General features: G+C 42.9%; 1 long non-coding RNA gene and 1 other non-coding gene across 2 annotated transcripts; both read left to right on the top strand.

Moving 5' to 3' along the window:
- The first annotated feature begins 939 nt into the window (after positions 1–939).
- On the top strand, positions 940–1,056 carry LOC127490822 (U5 spliceosomal RNA). The gene has a single exon (XR_007919219.1). It is a non-coding gene; the product is annotated as a U5 spliceosomal RNA (small nuclear RNA).
- Positions 1,057–13,817: 12,761 nt separating this feature from the next.
- LOC149126230 (uncharacterized) lies at positions 13,818–18,717 on the top strand. The gene is made up of 3 exons (XR_016234936.1): positions 13,818–13,963; positions 18,202–18,257; positions 18,346–18,717. It is a non-coding gene; the product is annotated as an uncharacterized LOC149126230 (long non-coding RNA).
- The last annotated feature ends 542 nt before the right edge of the window (positions 18,718–19,259 follow it).

Below are 19,259 nucleotides of genomic sequence, written 5' to 3'. Positions count from 1 at the left end.
ACTGGTCTCAGACCTCTCGTTTTCACTTAGAATTACCATTCTCAGTTTTTCTCATGTATAGGAAATACTTTGGCTCACTCATGTTGCATATTTCTCTGTATGGGGTGGCCCATAGCTCTGCATAAATATGTGTTTATTCTCTCACTGTTAAATAACTGCTGTTCCTATTAGCACACAATACTAGTCTCCGCTTAGTGTTTCTACTCTGTGGGAGACAAGAACTTGGATTGGAAATTCATATATTCACTGCCTATGTCCTTCACTCCTTGGGATAGTCCCAACTGTTGGAGATTGGCCTGCTGGAGAAACTGGTCATAGAGTGAGTGTACACAAGTAATAATACCATGATTTTACTAATCAGTAAAATACCATGTAAATTTAGGTTAGACAGTTTATATTCTATCTGGGTATAAATCAGGAGTAGATTCATATTTTAAAGCAAATTGAAGCAGAAGATTTGCTGTGTTATATGTTCACTAAAACTACAAGATAAACTGTCTAGCCATCAAGAAGTCATGAAATCCTAAATCACTATTAATGAGATGTTCTTTAATCATTGACAAATGATTTAATGATGCAAGATGTTTTGATCAGTCCAGAGAATTTCCACACATAAGCATGAAACGTAAGACACAGTGACTTTTATTAAATTATAAGTCAATGATATATGAGTAGATGCACTGAATTCCTTACAATAATAAACCATATGTTTTTCTAAGGATTCCTAGCATCTTCCTTACAATTACTGAAGTATTTCTGATATTTGTATGAAAAAGAAGGAAAAGTAAAATTTAAATTGTTTACTTGGACCTTTTTACTTTAGTTATATAAATAATATGCTAAAGGAAAGACAGTTTTTCTAGGAAAAGAATCTTGTGACCTTTTCAACTTTTGTTATTTCAACAAGATCAATAAGATTTATCCCAGTAACATGTTGTTATACTCTTGTTTCTCTTCAGATCGTATAAATCTTTCGCCTTTTACTAAAGATTTCTGTGGAGAGGAACAATTCTGAGTCTTTACCTAATTTTTTGAGGCCTTGCATTCTGCAAGGCTAATAAAAGTGTTCTAAAAACAAACAAGAAACACATATGTTGTTAATAAAATTGGGGTTGGCGCTGTGGCGGAGCAGGTAAAGCCACCGCATGCAGTGGCAGCATCCCTTATGGGCGCCTGCCCGGCTGCTCCACTTCCAATCCAGCTCTCTGCTATGGCCTAGGAAAGCAGTGAAAGATAGCCCAAGTCCTTGGGCCTCTGCACCTGTGTGGGAGACCCGAAAGAAGCTCCTGGCTCCTGGCTTCGGATTGGCGCAGCTCTGGCCATTGCAGCCAGTTGGGGAGTGAACCATCGGATGGAAGACCTCTCTCTGCCTCTGCCTCTCCTTCTCTCTGTGTAACTCTCTGACTTTCAAGTAAATAAATATTTAAAAAAAATAAAATGTATGTTTCCCAAACTACTACTTTGACTATAGATTGTCTTACCTTATCCTATTTTTGATTTAATGCTTTCAACAATTAATTACATAATAACTATATACTTTTATAGTAATTATTTTATATACTTTTCATTTTCCCATAATAAGCATGCCAAAATTAGCTCTTGTTTTAGTTATTCAGAACATGAGCAACACCTTCTACCAATTCAGCTTCTTGGCATTCAGAGACCTGGTTGAGGGTTCAACTCTAGGCTAACTACTACCTGATTTAATCATTCTCCCCAATTTCCCATATGTAAAATATGCTTAATTACCATCTGTCTGATTTGTGTGAGACTCAACTTAGTATTTTAATTTTATTTGAAATTACGGAGAACTCTGATTTAGAAATCATCACAATTTTAAACCATGTACTATCTTCCTAAGGTACTCCCATGTGAATTTACCATGAAAATGCTTAAGACAATCTTCCTGATTACTTGAAAGGATTTGGTATTTGGAAGGAGCTTCAAGGTAGCTCAAGGTACCTTTTTCTGTCTGCAATAGGCATGGCTGTGTTTTGTAATAATAACAATTATAGCATGGCTACAACTCTGCAGAGTGTAAAGATGCTGGATGATGCTTATGGCCCAGTCATCTCTTCTCATGTGGATTGTTTAGAGTTAAGAATCTGATATATGGGACTCTTGCTGTGGCATAATGGGTGCCATTTTAAATGCTGGCTGCTCCACTTACAATTCAGCTCCCTGCTAATGCACCTGGGAAAGCAGTAGAAGATGGCCCAAGTGCTTTGGCCCCTGCACCCATGTGGGAGACCTGGAAGAAGCTCCTGGCTTCTGGCTTCAGATGAGCCTAGCTCTGGCCATTGTAGCCATTTAGGGAATGAAATAGAGGATGGTAGATCAATCTCTCTATCTGTCTCTCTCTGTCTCTCCCCCCCCCCATCTCTCCTTCTCTGCATAACTGCCTTTTGAATAAAATAAATAAATATATTTTTAAAAATCTCTGAAATAGAGACAACAATGTTAAAATACCAATGCCAGTAGTAATACTAATACATTGTAAAAACCTTTTTGCTTACAAGTTTACCTGAGTTTGTCTCTCATTTGTAAGCTGAAATTTGTCTCTCATTTATAATAAAAGAAATTTGTACCAGGAGTGAATATGACCCACTATTTTAAGATCTTTGCTTCTTTATCCGTATCTTCATGATCAAAGTGGAATCCGATCAGTGGCATGTTTTAAGTTTTTGGAATCCAACTACATGTGGTGGGCCAGAGAGAAAAAGAGGAGAGACTGAGAATTTAAGGTGTTCAGTCACTGCTGCCTGCCCATTGCTCTCAAAAGTATTCCCCCAAGTAAGTGTTAAAAGGGAGGCATGAATCTGCCATTGCCTCAGTTGGTCATAAATGCTTTGTGTCTTGTAGTTGTGAGCTTCTCACTGCACAAAGTGTGATGCTAGTGTTTAAAGATAAGTATTTTTTATACAAGATGGCCTCAAATGCAAGCCAACTACTTCATCTGGTGCTCACCCAAAGAATGAGCCATCTGTTTGAACACTGAAAGAAAAACTGGCTGTGTTGGACATATTGAGAATCTGCCTCCAACATAGTCTGTAAATGTTGTATACTGTATTTTAAAGGTGACTTAGATTTTCAAGCATGATTTGGACTCCATGAGATTTTTTTCTCTTGTGTGTACAACTCTGTCGGAGATGCAATTCCACTATAATAAATTCTGCAGGCGAAAATTTCAATTTTCCTTTGTTACTAGATAACAGATACTCGCAACAATTCTTTATATTTCAAAGTTTAGAAAAGTTTTCATTAAGGGAATTATCATAGTGACCTGGGAGCAGGCATTTGGCCCAGTGGATAAGACACCAGTTAAGACACCCATATCCTGCATTGGAGTTGCCTGGATTCTATACCTGGCTCTGGCTCCTGACTCCAGTTCCCCAGTAATGCAGACCCTGGGAGGCAGTAGGTTGAGTTCCTGCCATTCGCATGGGAGACCTGGATTGGGTTCCTGACTCCTGGCTTGACTCAGGCCAGTTTCAGCTATTGCGGGCATTTGGGGAGTAACCCAGTAGATGTGAGTTCTCTGTCACTTTCTCTCTCTCTTTCTCTCTCTCTCTCTCTCTCCCCCCCCCTCTCTCTATGTGTGTATGTAGCTGGGTTTGTGCAAATATTTTTAAAGTTTATACATAAGTATCAGTGACCCAATACTACATCAAAGCTATAATACAATTAACAAAATAAGCCCTTCTCCTGGCAACAGCCTTACAGGGCTGTTTTTTGTAATGTTCCTCTGCCCAGTGCAGGACACTATGTTGGCAGGGTTGCCTGAGGGCCAGAAGATGATGCTGTGAAGCAGGGATCAGCAAACTGTTTCTGGAAAAGACTCTGTAGGCTGGAAACTGTGGCTTTCCACAGCTCTCCAACTATACTTAGAAAGCAGCCAGAGACAGTCTGTGAACGAAGAAGTGTGGCCATGTGTATGAGATAGAAACCATCAAAGTGTTTTTCTGATCTGGCACATGTCACCCCCCACCTTACCTCTGGTCATCAAGATGTGTAGGGATTTCTTCCCACTGACAACCAGTTCTCTGGTGGATCCAGCTGGTGTCCTACAAATCAACTCAGTTCTGGCACGGTCTACTAAGGGACAGCCGCAGATGGGCTCAGTCCCTAAAGACAGCCCCCTTTCAGGTGCCAGTTACAAGTCCCAGGTTGTGATCTGCACTTCTGCTCGAGTGGCTACACAGTGGGGTTCCCACAGCTCCCTCCTTGGGTTCTATTAATTCGCAGAACACAGGGGTACATGTTTACAAGTTTACTGTGCTGACCTGATAAAGATCCAGATGTGCAGCCAGATGAAGACATGCACAGGATGAAATCTAGAAGAGTTTTGAGTGCAGGAATTCTATACCATGAAGCTGGGGTGCACCCTGCCCTCTCTCCCAACCTGTGGCATGTGGGCGTGTTCTTCAACTCAGAAGCCCTCCAAAGCCCATCTTCTTTTTTATTTTTATGTTTTTTTTTTTTTTTTTCAGTGGCACCTTCAGAGGTAGGAATGACCGATCATGGTAAATAAACAATGATGGGCTGCATTTGGTCCATTGGCTACTCAGGAAAGGGTGCCCTAGGCAGTGGTTCTCAAAGTGTGATTCCTCCACAGCATTGGTGTCATTGGAAACTGGAAAGCAATGCACATCCTCAAACTGCACCTGTCAGTGGCTACTGAGTGGGAAACTCTAGGAACTGGCCCCAGCAATTCGAGCTGCAACAAGTCCTCCAGGCAATCCTGAAGCGTGCACGTGGATGTGGAAGTTGGAGAATCACTGCTCTAAAGGTCTAGATCCCTGTACAGGCAACCCTAACCCTACATAGGTAGCTAATGTTCCCACTGGGCACAAGACAGGACTTGAGCAATGAAGGAATTATTAAGTGCTATGTTGAGCCAGAATATAGTTTTATGCTCCTAGTAAGGAAATATGTGTTTCTAATTTCTTAAGTTGTTTTTTCTGTTTAATATATTTCATTAAGGGAAACTTTTTTTTTAGAACAACTTTCATTGTGGCAGAATGACAGTAAGAAGAGAAAGAGAGAGAGAGAGAGAGAGAGAGAGAGAGAGAGAGTTATCTCTTCTATCTGCTGGCTCACACCCCAAATGCTTCCAACAGCTAAGGCTGGGGCAGGCTGAAGCCACTAGCTAGCGGCTGGCAGGGATTCAAGTACCTGGGCCATTATCTATCTGCTGCCTCCCCAGGTGCATTTGTAGAAAGCTGGATAAAAGGTAGAGTAGCCAGAACTTGAACCAGCAGTCTGTGTGATAAAGGCACCACAAGTGGCATCAAATCACTGTGCCACAATGTTTGTCCCCTTAATGGAGCATTTCTTGGTATTCTGGAACTGCCAACAAGGCCCAAAGCTGAAAGCAATGGATACTAGATTCTCATATAGTCTATTGCCCAGCACTGCCAAATTCTGTATTTACTTTGCCAACCATATTCTTCACTTCAAGTGTATATAAGGAGAGTCTTTGGGGGAGGTGAAACTTTGATCTTCAAGGGACACTGTGGTGGGAAAGCCCCTTACTCTTCTCATGGGGGAAAGAGAAAGTATATGTTGGGGGATTCCCCAAGCCCAGGGAGTAGGGTGAGCCACTGGGTGACTTGAAGAGACTCAACCTGAGACCAACAGAGTTTATAGGTGCTTCCTGAATTGGCACATTGGTGAAACACGGACAGAGCCAAGGAAGAATTTGAAATATATACCACAGATTTTGGGCATCATGTGTGCATAGAAACTAACAGCCATGTGTCTGTCTAGGGGTTTCTTTTTAAAAAACATATGACCTTTCTCTCTCTCCCTCTGTAACTCTACTTCCAGTCACTGGTTTACTTCCCAAATGCCCTCAATAACCAGAGCTGTGCCAGTCTGAAGCCATGAGTCAGGAACTCTATCTGGGTCTTCCACACGGGTAGTGAGGGCCCAAGTACTTGGGCCATCATATGCTGCCTCCCAAGGGGTGTATGAGCAGGACGCTAGATTGGAAATAGAGATGAGACTTGATGCCAAGCACTCCAGTATGGGATGCAGGTGTCCCATGCAGCTTAACCTGCTGTTCCACCAACCCTGTCTAGACGTTTCTGAAGCTGAGAGATCCATCAAAGGGGCCCAAGTCCTTGAGGGACCCTTCTACCACCCTCACCCCCACCGCCTCAGGCAGGCAGTGACGTAATAGTTCAGTCTCCCTAATCCTTCCTTCCTGCCCTGGGACACCAGCCCTAAAAAAGGAAAAAGAAGGTGTCAAAGAGACAGACTACCTTGTTACAGGTTCCTGGACTTGCCATCCTGCTGTGACTGAAATGGACATGGGAATAGGGATGGATGGGAGCTTTGCATCAAAAACGAGGCTCAAGAAGCAGGAAGGGTCAGATTTCCCCTTGCCTGTAGGCCAGCAAGTTAGCCTCATATCATTTCCTGTCTGCTGGCAGAGGACGTCAGGCTCCTGGGTCAGAGACAAGTGGCTTTTATTACTCAGGGCACAATAAAAGCAGCAGCCTCAGCATATTTGTGTTGGTTCCCTTGCCCCCAAGTCTCACGGGGGTGATTTCACGGGCTGAGAGAAACAAACACATGCAGTGGGTTCTGTTCCAGGAGAAGAAGCCAGGGCCAAGAGCCCAGCGCTTTCTGAGCAAGCAGCAAACATTGTAGCAACAGCAAGCAAGCCAGTTTTGCCTTTGAGAGCGAGCAGTTAGATGGTGGTTTTCCTGGCTGGGATAAGGATGAGGCAAGGGATGGCGCCCATGGTGCTAAATTTAGGGAAGCACTCACTCTGAAGTTTGTGCAAATGCGAATTGGCACCTGGGAGTGGGAACCCTCTTAAACCCAGTGCTCTGGGGCTTTGCTTGCTGATCCCCACGCTGGCTCTGGTGGTCAGGCTGGACTACCTGGTGTCACCTGGATTTACTAATTGTCTATGAGACTACTGCAGAATTTGTTTCCCATCAGCAGGCACTTAAACCTGCAGGCTAGCACTCAACAGGAACTGTGGCGCTTGTCAGGGCATCTCGCAACAATGAAACTGAAGCTCATAACAGAGCTGTTTGAATAACCAAAGGCCGGATTCAGTCCCAGCTCATGGTTTTGGCAGTTTTAAAGGATTGTAAAATGAATAAAAATATACACCAGAGATCATAGGTGGCCCACAAAGCTTAAAGTAGTAACTACCTAGCCCTGCTCGGAAAAAGTTTGCTGACCCTGTAACAACTGATAGACATTTAATCTGTACATATATTTTTTAAAATTTATTTATTTATTTGAAAGGCAGATTTACAGAGAGGCAGAAAAAGAAAGAGAGGGAAGGATGGAGGGAGGGAGGGAGGGAGGAAGAGATAGAGATAGAGATAGAGATAGAGATAGAGATAGAGATAGAGATAGAGAGGACTTCCTTCTGCTGGGTCACTCCCCAAATGGTCACAACTGCCGTAGTTGCGCCAATCTGAAGTTAGGAGTCAGGAGCTTCTTCTGGGTCTCCCACGTGGGTGCAGGGGCCCAATGACTTGGGCCATCTTCTACTGCTTTTCCAGGCCATAGCAGAGAGCTGGATTGAAAGTGGAGCAGCCGGGACTCGAACTTGTACCATATGGGATGATGGCATTGCAGGCATTGACTTTACCTGCTACACCACAGCACTGGCCCCAATCTGTGCATATTTTTAAAAGATAAGCAGGAGATGCAATGAACTACAGCTTGAGGCAATAATTAGAAAAAAAGAGATTGTTTTATGTTTATTGCCCCGAAGAGGTGTATCTCTTCCCTAAGATTGTTATACATATGATAGACATTAGGGCTCTTTCACCCACATTGAATTAAAGACAGAAGAGTGTACTGGTTCACCGATACAAACGGCAGAACAGGTAGGCACAGAATCCACCCTGGGCTGGGCTGGATCTAGTGGTGTGTGTGCCACTGGAACTTGTGCACATGTTGGCTTCAGGATTTTGTTCAGCAGAATGAAGGGCTCCTGCTACGACAGTGGAGGGACTTTTTCCAAAATGATGGGAACCAAGTCTCTGACCGTTGTAGAATCCTCCCCACCCAGGGCTGCCATCTGCAAGGTGGTTCCATCTTGAGCCAGCATGGTGGTCTACATGGAGAGGTTTCCTGTAGATTAGCCTTGCCATCTTGAGCCCATCTCTTGCCAGGAAGAGCAAGATCTTGTCTCAGAGAACTATGAAGAGCAGTAGTACAGACTTGACCCTGCATGACTGTTGGCAGCTGCCCTCGTTTTAGTGTGCAAGCTGACTTCTGGACAGCACTCTGGTGAGAAACCTGAGCCAGGACCATTCAACTAACATGCCCCTGAATTCGTGATTGAATGACAGAAATTCTATGAGATAAGAAATGTTCATTGGTCTTTTAAGCCACTGAATTTGAGGGGAGGAGAACTTATTTAGCAAGGGATAACAGCTACACTATCTCTAGGTAAGAACTTCCACTTCTTTTCTTTTCTTTTCTTTTCTTTTCTTTTCTTTTTATTTTAAATTTATTTTATTTATTTGAAAGAGTTTTAGAGAGGTAGAGACGGAGAGGTCTTCCACCCACTGCTTCACTCCCCAAATGGCCGCAATGGCTGGAGCTGCGCTGATCCGAAGCCAGGAGCCAGGAGCTTCTTCCAGGTCCCCCACACGGGTGCAGGGGCCCAAGGACTTGGGCCATCTTCTACTGCTTTCCCAGGCCGTAGCAGAGAGCTGGATCGGAAGTGGAGCAGCCAGGACTAGAACCGGTGCCCATATGGGATGTCGATGCTTCAGGCCAGGACTTTAACCCGCTGTGCCACAGTGCCGGCCCCTCCACTTCTTTTCTTAATCTTATTCACTTCTCTTGAAATTTCTATCTCCACCTTACTTTTGTTATTATTCTATTACATAGTCTATTTTTATATTGTAGTCTTTAATTGTAATTACAAAATGTAACCATCCATGCTTTATTTCAATGTTGATTCTAAAGTTAGAATACAAATAGCATTTAGATTACTATAATTAGGAAATATAAATATACACCTAGGATATAAACATGATATTATTGAACTTAAAGACAGAAGGACTGGATCAGTAGAGGAGGAAGAGTGCCCCTATCTCACCACACCTGTGCCATTTGATGAAGAATGCTTCCTATTTGGCTCAAGACTCTTTTTGTGAGTTTTAAAGTTTTTTCTCCAAGTTAACTTTTTGAGAAAAAAAAGTGTCTTTGCTATATTATTCTTTCACTATCTCAATCATATGGCTTTCATGATGAAGTCCTTTCCAACATCCTTTTTGAACATTCTTTATACCTCCTAACTTCTTGTTCTGGCCATGTAGTTGCTATCTTGGGACTTCTCTTCATTGTACTCTCTGCATTAGTCTCATTGTTTTCCGATGCTGTGTCATTTATCCAGAAGGGTGTGTCAAATGATTCTCGACATATCTATACAACTTTATTTTTTTCAGTTTATTCTTTAAAATTTTTATTTGTATAAGCTGAATAAATTTCATGTAATTCATATATACGGATTTAGGAGCACAGTGATACTTCCCACCCTACCCTACCTCTCACCCATGGTTCCACCCCCCCCACCTTCCTTTCATATTTTTTCTTTTAATTTTAACAATGACTTACTTTCAGTTTATTTTATAATCATAGCTAGACCCTCCATTAAGTAAATAATTCAACCAATTGTAAGAAGGAAAAATGTTCCTCAACAGTATACACAAGGACTTTAAACAGTAATCAAATCTCAAAAATGTCAATTTCACTCATATGCATTTCATTTTTTGTACTCTATTAGTTACCATAGATCGGGGAAACATGAGATATTTGTCTTTTGGGGACTGACTTATTTCACTAAGCATAATGGTTTCCAGTTACATCCATTTTGTTGCAAAAGATAGGATTTCATTCTTTTTTACAGCTGAGTAGTAGTCCGTAGTGTATATATATATATATATTCTGTAATATACGTAGTATATAGTATACTATATATATATATATACAACATTTACTTTTCTCACACCTGCTTTTAATGCTGCTCTGAATAGTATATATACTGTGGATTATATTTTCTGATACAGAAAAACATTGTTGGTAAATTGATCTATTATCTCTTATTAATTCCCAGAATTTACTTATTTGCTGGTCAAAATATCTGCAGATAATCGCAGTTTTATCTTTTTTCATTCTAGTCCTTACCTTTTTCGTATTTTAATGTGTTGGTCAAGATGCCAGTGCTCTAATATAGAACTGAACTGGAGACCCTTGTCATTTTTATTTCCAAAATTTTAGGACCTTGTCTTTTAGCATTCAGGGAGTACATTTGAGAAATGTAGGAGGATATTGATATATCTGACTGGGTACGTTCCTGCACAAGTTCCAGTGGTCATAGGAATGGAACCTGGAAATCAAACACGGAGCAGCTGGGGTCATCTTTGCCCCATTAGGGATGAGCTTGTCTGACTATAGAGTTTAGGTCTAGGTATTGGAAGGATTCCACTGCCTTTGAAACATGAGGGCTGAGTGTGGCAGGAAAGCTCAACAGAGCACAATGAGGGCAATGGGGGGAGCAGGAGGCCTACATAGCAAGTCTTTTTGCAACAATGTCATATAGAAAATTTGGGAAGTTTTGGAAATGTAAAGGCAAAAGGTAGATGAGCTTTGGACGTTTTACTGAAACGGAGGGTGGTATATTAGACTAGCCAGTACGTATCATAGAAGCAGTCTTCCAGAGGTCCCTTAGTTATGGGAGGATTAGAGGGATAGAGAAAGAAATACTTAATGACTAAAAATATGTCTGTGCTCATGCCTGAAGTTTCACTACTTTTGTTACAACAGGGAAACAAACATTCCTTTGTGAATGGAGGAGGTTAGAAATGATTAATCATAGGCCGACATTGTGGTGAAACAGGTAGAGTCTCTGCCTGTGACGCTGGCATCCCATATGGGCACCGCTTTGAGTCCCAGCTGCTCCACTTCTGACCCATCTCTATCCCAATGGCCTGGGAAAAGCAATGGAAGATGGCCCAAGTCCTTGAGCCCTTGCCACTCACGTGGGAGACCCAGATAAAGCTCCTGGCTCCTGGCTTCAACCTGGCCCAGCCCCGGCTGTTGCGGCCATCTGGGAAGTGAACCAGCAGATAGAAGATCTCTCTGTCTCTCCCTCTCTTTCTGTAACTATGACCTTCAAATAAATAAATTTTTTTAAAAAAGAAATTACTAATCACTCACATTTTAAAGGGAATTGTCCTCGCCAGTTTTCCTACTTTTAAAAGAGAGCAGCCTGTTACAGGTGTAGGAGCATGGACTGCCACTTAGAAGAGGGAGACAAGACTTTCCCTGCAGGACAACAAGGATGTCTAGGAGAAAGGCATCCTTGGGAAAGGAGGATTGGAAGAACTGGGAGTGAGGGAAATGAAGACACACTCTCAGCCACTTTGGTGCCAGTAGACCATATAAACTACAAGTAGAGGTAACGAACCATCCAACTGAGAGCACATAGCAATAACCTTTCCACCTTTCTTTAAAACAGATTTACTGTGTATACTATGCTCACGTGACAACCTTCTGAAAGGTGCCAATCTGTAAAGGAGTGTAGAAATAACATGTCTTAGGTCTTGTTCATGGGATTCAGAGGAGCAACCTGAAGCATCTCATAAAGGTTCATCTAACATATCCTTTAACTTCATCCCAAATTGGAAAATTCCACAGTTTCTCAGGTTGGCTGGGCAAGGACATGAGGGAGCATTCAGGAAGCTTTTTCTTCAGTTTCTTAAATGGTTCTCTAATATGTGCATTACGATGGATAAAACTTTCGTATTTCCCCCCTCTATTTCTTTCTGGGTCTATTGAGGATCTTAAAACCTGAAAACACCAAGAAACATCTGAAGGTTTGGAAAGTGCAGGTATGAATCAGTAAGAACACTTGCCAGTGCATGGGGCACATGTCAATCACGTTTGCCTCCTGGGCCCATGTCTGGAACCTGAGCAGGGAGGGAAATGCAGTTCCCCAACCTTTCCCTGCTCCCAGCCTTTGTGGAGGGGAACAGCTCTGAAGCGGATAATGCCAATAGTACATCCAATCAAAGCTAGTGGTCACTGCACAGAGATATTTCTAATGTCTTTTATGGTCACTCTTGCCTATGCAGTACCAAAAGCATTTGTTTTCTTTATCAAGCTTAACCAAGTTAAACTATTTCAAACTTAAGCCTTTGTCTTAGGAAGGTGTTTATTGTGATATAAATAATGTGCCACAGAAAATAAAATTATGCCTTATTTGGCCACATAAATGACTTTCAATAATCAGTAAGACTTTTTGCATCCAGTCTGATTTCACTGGTTAGGAATTTAGATTTGCCTGCTCTGAGGCTTCGACTGGATTACTGAAGTAAGCCACAAGATGGCAGCAGAGAAATGTTCATTTAAATTTATCTTTTATGGAGATGCTGTTACAAGTGCATTTTAACAAAAAGCAGCTAACCTTTGTACTTTGGTCCTTTCTAAACATAGAGTAGACAGAACTTTCGAGTGATTTCTCTGGTCTTTTACGAGAGATGTAGTAAGGCTTTTATTTTCTTTATTGATCATAAGATTGTTTTCCTTGCTTATCAAATCGAGTACTGTGTGTCAGGTCTAAACGGGGGGCAGTGTATGCTGTGTTCTGAATGTTTGTGTCTCACTGAATGTTCTCATAAGTAATCTTGCATAATTTGGAACACTAAGCTTTGGAATCTCAGTAAGTGTGGTTTTTGTGGTGATTTAAAACCTGCCGCCACCATCATTTAGGAACAAGCAAGAAAGTGAAACAAGGTAGCTTTCAGGTGCTGGGTGGGTTTGAGTTTAGGTGGGAGAGTGAGTGGTGGGTTAGGAAGAGTAGAAGTGTTTGGGGGGAAAGACATTTCTACATAGACTGCATTTTCACCTACATTTGCATTATATTTACATTATTGGCCACATTTTCACTTACTCAATGGACTGGATAATTGGAGTTAACAATGGGTGCAGGTGCTTTTTACTCAGAAGCAAAGAAATTGTTTTCCTGTAAATGACCTCAATTTTGTAATTTTAGTGTCATGCATTTCTTATGAAGTGATAAAAGGCACAATATAAGTCTGTTCTACAGATATAGTTAATATCAAATTATCATTATTCTGTATCATTTATTACTTTGGATTTCATTATGCTGGAAGCTTGTAGATCTCAATTACACACACAAATCTGACTGTATTTATATAAATGTGAGATTCTTGTTGCAAACTTTTAAGTTATACAATAAATATGAAATAGAAAATGAAATCTCCCACAGTCTTCCCAAGGTTATCTGTAAATGTCCTTCTAGATGTTTCTCTAAGTAAAGACAAATATATAGATATTTTTTTTAACAAAATCAGATCACAGGACACTAATGCTACTTTGCAACTTACATTCTAAATTTACTCTATCATGGATGGATTTCCCTGCTTGAGTTTTATAAGCCACCTATTATTATAATTCCACTACATGTTTATAACACGGCATTGTAAACTCACTGCGTGGGTGGACAATGTGGTCCATGTTTTTTGTTGCTATAATAACAATACCGCACTAAGCAATTTTATATGTTTATCATTGAATGCTTAAAACCTAAACTTTTGACGAAATAATTTCCAAAACTGGAACAGCAGCTCTGAATGAAGTACCAGGATCCTGTGACTGTCTTACCACCAGGATCGCAAGGCTCACTCATTAAACATCGAAATACGCTGTTCAGGCTCTTTTCTCCTTAAAAGCGTGTTAGGGTGAACCCTGCTTGAACTGAGGGCTCAAGGTCTCAGGCACACCTGGGCTGCCCAGGTGGGACCGACTCCCGAGTGCAGTTCCCATGCGGGCAGGTGCAGGCTTTTCGCTCCACTGCCGGGCAGAATTGAAACGTGCCCTCCCTAGGGACCCGTCTCACCGCGGCCCGCAGCCCATTTCTCTACCGGCCAGGGAAGATCAAGAGCTGAAGGTTTGAAGTCTGGGAACCCAGGGGCAGGGGACCGTCGAGGAGGAAAACAGCACTTGAGAATGCAGTCCCGCCCGCGGTCCAGCAGAGCCCGGCCTGTCTGCCTTCGGGGCACAGCGGAAGCCCCATCTGCTGCCTGAGCGCGCCTGTGAGTGGCCGCCTTATGGCGGCCGGGCTCACCGCAGGCCCAGCGATCATCTCCTCACTGCCACTTGGAGCGGAGGGGCTGACGCGGGCGCAGCATTGTTAAACAAAACGGTGCCTCGGCCCAGGGATTCGGGCTCCTCTTTCTTCCATAGGACAGATGAAAACCATTTCAGACAAATGGTGCAAATTCAACTGTAAGACATTGTGGCGCCCTTCAAATTCAGGCCCCCTTGGTGTTTCATTATAGATTGAGTCTTATGTCCCAGGAGCTTTATAAACTATTTGTCATTAAAAAAAAAAAAAAGAAAGAAAGAAAAGAAAGGAATGTAACTGTGGGATTCTACTAATTGGAGAAAAGGTTTTGACCACTTTTTAGATCCCTAGATTTGCAAATAACACCCTTAGAAACAACTTTTTCTGAGCACACGAGGCAGCCATTTTCTCATTATTCTCTCACAATCTCTGCTTGCAGAGAAGTGTTTGTGTTGAACTGTGTCTCCTTATGTAGACTGCATTCCTGGCTGTGTGTCTGCTGTCTTACAAAGCTGCTTTTAGGTTGGGAAGGCATCAGTTGCATTAGCTGCGATTTTACAAACAAAAGAGCATAGCTCTGCTGCGTATGAATAAAACACACAAAAGTGAAACTGTTGACAGTGTACTCTGCACTGTAAGGACTGTTTTGTATGTTCTGTAGCGCCACGAGTTTTTTCAAATGTTTATTTATTTTCATCTACTTAAAAGGCAGAAGAATGAGAGAGGGAGAGAAAGAAGGGGAGATAGAGATCTTTCATTTGCTGGCTGACTCTCCAGATGCCTATAATAGCCAGGGCTGGGCCAGCCTAGGAGCCTGGAACTCCATCTGGGTTTCTCATGTGAGTGGCAGGTGCCTCCCAGGTGCAGTAGTTGGAAGCTGGATTGGAAGAGGAGTATCCTGGACTTGAACCACCACTCTTACATGAAATGTGGTTGTTCCATGCTACATTGTTCACCCCTCTATGAAGATTTACTAGTGGCAAAATAGAAAACTTTCGGTGAATTAATGCCTTGAGTTCATTCATGTAACAAATTTGTGCCATTGCTGTGTGCTGTGCACTGTTTTGATGTCATTGTTTTGTGCAAAAAAAAATAGGCAAAAATTTTTGCCCTCAGGTTCTCAATGTTTAGTGGTTAGAGGCAGATAACAAATAAATAAACTGATGTTAGCATATTAGGTAGTGATCAATGCCAAAGGGAAAAGCTAAGCCAGGGAAGGGGATGAATCGCATTGGTAAGTAGGCCAGTCAAGGGAGGCCTTGCTCACAGGCTGAAGAGGGTGACGTTTGACCTAGGAGGCCTGGCTCTGAGATTGCAGTAGACAGAGCAAGGAGCAGAGAGTGTGCTGCCAGAGTAGAGAGAATACAGAGTGTTGGATGCTGGGGGCCCCGCAGGCCAGAGAGGACTTTGTCCTTACTGGGAGTGACTTGGGGAGCCGCTAGGGTTTTGGTCAGAGGAATCAAGAGATTTGATGCAGTTCAAAGGATCATTGGAATTGCTGCTGAGAACAGACTGGCAGGGCAGGAGACCTGTAGAAGCGATGGCTGCAATCCTAGAAAGAGGTGAGGCGATGGTGGGAGGCTGGCCCACAGGTAGCAGTGGAAGTGGAGATTCTGCATAGGCAGAGGGTCTTTCGTTGAAATGATTTGACTTATGATTTAAAAAAGTTATTGATTTATATTTGTTTCACACACACAGAGAGAGAGAGAGAGAGAGAGAGGACTTCCATCTGCTGGTTCATTTCCCAACTGGCTGCAAAGGCCGGAGTTGAGCTGATCCAAAGCTGGGAGCCCGGAGCTTCTTCCGGGTCTCCCATGTGGGTACAGGGACCCAAGGACTTAGGTCCTCTTGTACTGCATTCCCAGGCCATAGCAGAGAGCTGGATCAGAAGTGGGGCCGCTGAGAGTTGAACCAGTGTCCATATGGGATGCCGGCACTGCAGGTGGTGGCTTCACCAGCTATGCCACAGCACAGGCCAAAATGAACTGGATTCTAAGCACAGGAAGCTGGGCAAGAGAGGAAGCTTATTTGTAAGACACTCACAGTTTTCCTGGGGAAAGAGACAAGAAAGTGATTACAAGTGTGTTGAGTTGCATAGTCCAAGTAAGAAAACAGCTTGGGTTTTGTAGTCACAGACGACATTGTCACCTCCCTCTGTTCCTTGAGAAATTTATTTCTGATTTTTCAGTCTCCTATTTTGCAGACTGATATAATAACTTTTGCCTTACCTTTTAGGGACAGGGAACCAATATGTGCCAAGGCAATTGGCCAGTGAACAATAGGAACAGCAAGAGAGTTAAGAAAACGAGATAAAGGGGTTTCTGAAAGTAAGTTTTTACCATAGGAGAAGCAGATAAAGTAGAGATAGGAAAGATACCTTTGACCTTTGACAATGTATACTATCCTTCTTGAAGGTACTGCTGTCTGCTTACTACCTTACCACCTGTCATCCAAGGTCCTGGCTTTATAAGACAAGTAAAAATCTGTTTGATGTTTCCAGCAACTTGACTCTCTTTGTTTTGGTAGCCCTACTGCTGTTCCCCTGAACACCTGTTCTTTCTGGCTTCTAAGTTTCATTTGGCGGTGCTGCCATACCACCTTCTTGCACGTATCCCATCCATTCTTGGAAGCCCATTTCTTTCTTTTTTTAAAAAATTTTTTATTTTTATTTATTTGAAAGAGTTACAGAAAGAGGTAGAGACAGAGAGAGGTCTTCCATCTGCTGGTCCACTCCCTGGAAGGCTGCAAAGGCCAGAGCTGCGCCAGTCTGGAGCCAGGAGCCAGGAGCTTCTTCTGGGTCTCCCATACGGGTGCAGGAGCCCAAGGACTTGGGCCATTTTCTACTGTTTTCCCAGGCCATAGCAGAGAGCTGGATAGGAAGTGAAACATCTGGGACTTGAACTGGCACCCATATGGGATGCCGGCACTGCAGGAGATGGCTTTACCTGCTATGCCACAGTGCTGGCCCCAAATTCTTTCTTGTCTGTGGCCACAAAACAAGAGCTAATCCATAGTTGTAAGAAGGTTTCGGGTGGTTGAATGAAAGCTGCTCTTCCAACAGATGATAATTGTGCAAGGCTGTGAAGTGTGTACTTTTGATAAACAGGTTTTGCTGTATTGCTGGGTTCATATTGCCATGACAACCTTAACTTCTGGCACTTTCTGAATTTGGTGTCCTAATTTCCTGTGTTTGGCTCTGTGCCGTGTCTTTCTGTCCCTTTTGCTTGCCTGAGTGAATCTTTGAGTTGAAGGTAATTTATGTATTTGTTTTATTATATAATAAATTTTTAAGCTTGAGAACTTTGTCTTATCATCATTATAATTCTCCAAACCCTACCCTTAGCCAGCACCTGTGGTTTTCACATAGTCAGTGTGCAAATACATATTTTAGACAAATTGAGAAATCTTTGGTATAGAAGGTGGAATAGTGACCTCAAAGATGCCCATGTCCTAATTCTTGAAACTAAGGGGTATTTTGCCAAGATGATTAAGACTTTTAAGATGAGGAAATGTGGGGCTGGCATCATGGCACAGTAGGTTAATCCTCTGCCTGCAGTGTCATCATCCCATTTGAGAACCAGTTCTAGTCCTGGCTGCTTCTCTTCCAATCCAGCTCTCTGCTGTGGCCTGGGAAAGCAGTAGAAGATGGCCCAACTCCTTGGGCCCCTGCACCCACGTGGTAGACCAGGAAGAAGCACCTGGCTCCTGGCTTTGGATCGGCGCAGTGCCGGCCATTGTGGCCATCTGGGGAGTGAACTAATGGAAGGAAGACCTTTCTCTCTGTCTCTTCCTCTCATTGTCTGTAACTCTACCTCTCAAATAAATAAATAAAATCTTAAAAAAAAGAAAAGGTGAAGAGATGATCTTGGATTATGCAGAGGGGCAAGTGTGATAAAAGGTCTTTATTAGAGAGAGGCAGGAGAATGAGAGTCAGGAGTACAAACCATGATGATGAAGCAAGAGACTCGAGTGATGTGAGGAAGGGGCCACCGGCTAAGAAATGTGGGTACTTCTAGAAGCTGCAAATGTTGGGGAATGAAATTGTCCCTTGAAACTTTCAGATTAAACAGAGTCCTGCCAGCACCTTGATTTTGGATTCTTCCAGAGCTATAAGAGAGTAAGTTTGGGCTGTTTTAAGCTACTTAATTTGTGGTTTTGTTGCAACAGCAATAGGACACTAATCCAACTGGTTCATCTGCTTTCAGAAGCTTCAAATACAACTGAGTAGAGTTATTAAGCACCAAACCAAATCAGAGGTGTAATAATGCAGCATCATGGGGCCAGCGCTGTGGCACAGTGTGTTAACACCCTGGCCTGAAGCATCGGCATCCCACATGGGCGCCGGTTCTAGTCCTGGCTGCTCCACTTCTGATCGAGCTCTCTGCTATGGCCTGGGAAAGCAGTAGAAGATGGCTCAAGTCCTTGGGCCCCTGTACCCACATGGGAGACCTGGAAGAAGCTCCTGGCTTTGGATCGGCGCAGCTCCAGTCGTTGCGGCCGATTGGGGAGTGAACCATCGGATTGAAAATCTCTCTCTCTGCCTCTCTTCTCTCTCTGTAACTCTGACTTTCAAATAAATAAATAAATCTTTAAAAAATAATGCAGCATCATGGCTTTTTAAAAAATATTTTATTTATTTATTTGAGAGGTAGAGTTACAGACAAAGAGAGGGAGAGACAGAGAGAAAGGTCTTCCTTCCGTTGGTTCACTCCCCAAATGGCCGCAATGGAGACCAGCACTGTGGAGTAGTGGACTAAGCCTCTGCCTACAGCACCAGCATCCCATAAGGGCACCAGTTCATGCCCTGCTGCTCCTTTTCTGATCCAGCTCTCTCTATGGCCTGGGAGAGCAGTAGAAGATGGCCCAAGTCCTTGGGCCCTTGCACCCACATGGGAGACTCGGAGGAAGCTCCAGTTTCCTGGCTTTGGATTGGCACAGCTCTGGCCATTGCAGCCATTTGGGGTGAAAACCAGTAGATGGAAGACCTTTCTCTCTGTCTCTCCCTCTCTCTGTAACTGTGCCTCTCAAATAAATAAATAAATTCTTTTTTTAAAAAAAGAAGTCAACGGTTTGAGTGCAATCAAATACTTGCCAATTCCACATCTGTTGTTACATGCAG

Source organism: Oryctolagus cuniculus, chromosome 6, assembly GCF_051225735.1.
Source record: "Oryctolagus cuniculus isolate XC-2025 breed Fujian yellow rabbit chromosome 6, ASM5122573v1, whole genome shotgun sequence".
NCBI classification, from domain to species: Eukaryota; Metazoa; Chordata; class Mammalia; order Lagomorpha; family Leporidae; genus Oryctolagus; species Oryctolagus cuniculus.
This window is presented reverse-complemented; position numbering and strand designations above follow the sequence as displayed.